Raw genomic sequence first — 1174 nt, 5'->3', positions numbered from 1 at the left:
CCCGTCTTCCCACAAACACTTTCACCTGTGTCACTTTTCAGTACTAATCCTGATATGCATTGTATACAAATCTTGCAATTGAATGCCCATGGCACCCCTCTGAGTCTGACCACCAAGTGGCCACGATTTATGACTCATCCTCTATAAAGATCTTACATTTATTGCGCTTGTGTCACTCTGACTAACCCTGAGTATTGGAGCAACAGGGTTACAACGCCCAAAGTACCGTTATCCAAGATGGCGGCGATGACATCATCCAAGATGGCGACCATGATGGCAGCTGATGACACGAGTAGTATTTTCCAAGATGGCGGACTTTGGCGTGAAGTTTGAATTTTGGCGGGAAAGTGTCACACTTCCTATCCCAGAAAAATGATGGGAAGTTCAAATTCCAAGAGGATAATGCGTCACACAACCAGTTATCTCTACTAACCAAAGAAAATCATGGGAAGATAGCTCACTTGGGCTACCTCCACTAACCTAAGTCAACCAACCACCACCTCTTCCTACAAACTTCCACCAAGTTTGAATTCTGCCAGTAAGAAAGCTCACTTGGGGTTTCGCTACTAAGCGAAGATAATCGCGAGAAGATAGCTCACTTGGCCTACCTCCAAGAACCTAAGTCACCTGACCGCCACTTCCTCCTAGAAACTGGCGCCAAGGTTGAATTTTGGCACTAAACAAAGGTCACTTGGGGCTTCGCTTCTAAGCTAAGAAAATGGCGCGAAAGAAATGACACTTGTACTAATCTTGATCCCCACCTCATCCTAAGTACTCGCCAGCGAGAAGGACTTGTCTTTATTATTAAACCAATTTCATGCAGATGTGCTCGCTACTGGGTCCAAAGCCCAGCTGACTACATACACATCGCCACCACCAGAGGGCGCTCTCATAGCTGACGAAATCCAAGATGGCGGCATCCAGTGTGTTCACCACCAGATGCAGACTCCAACTGACTTAGTACATTTCGTCACAACCAGAGGGCACTACCGTGACGTCTGATGATGGCGCAAGTACTGTAATCCAAGATGGTTGCATACATTTTGTTCGCCATGTGGCCTAGTACATATTGCCAGCACCAGAGGGCACTATCGTAATGTCAGCTGATGATGCAAGTACCGTTATTCAAGATAGCTGCACACATTTTGTTCGCCATGTGCTCTAGGACACAGCC

Source organism: Schistocerca piceifrons, chromosome 2 (assembly GCF_021461385.2).
Source record: "Schistocerca piceifrons isolate TAMUIC-IGC-003096 chromosome 2, iqSchPice1.1, whole genome shotgun sequence".
Classification (NCBI taxonomy): Eukaryota; Metazoa; Arthropoda; class Insecta; order Orthoptera; family Acrididae; genus Schistocerca; species Schistocerca piceifrons.
Note: the sequence above shows the minus strand (reverse complement) of the source record.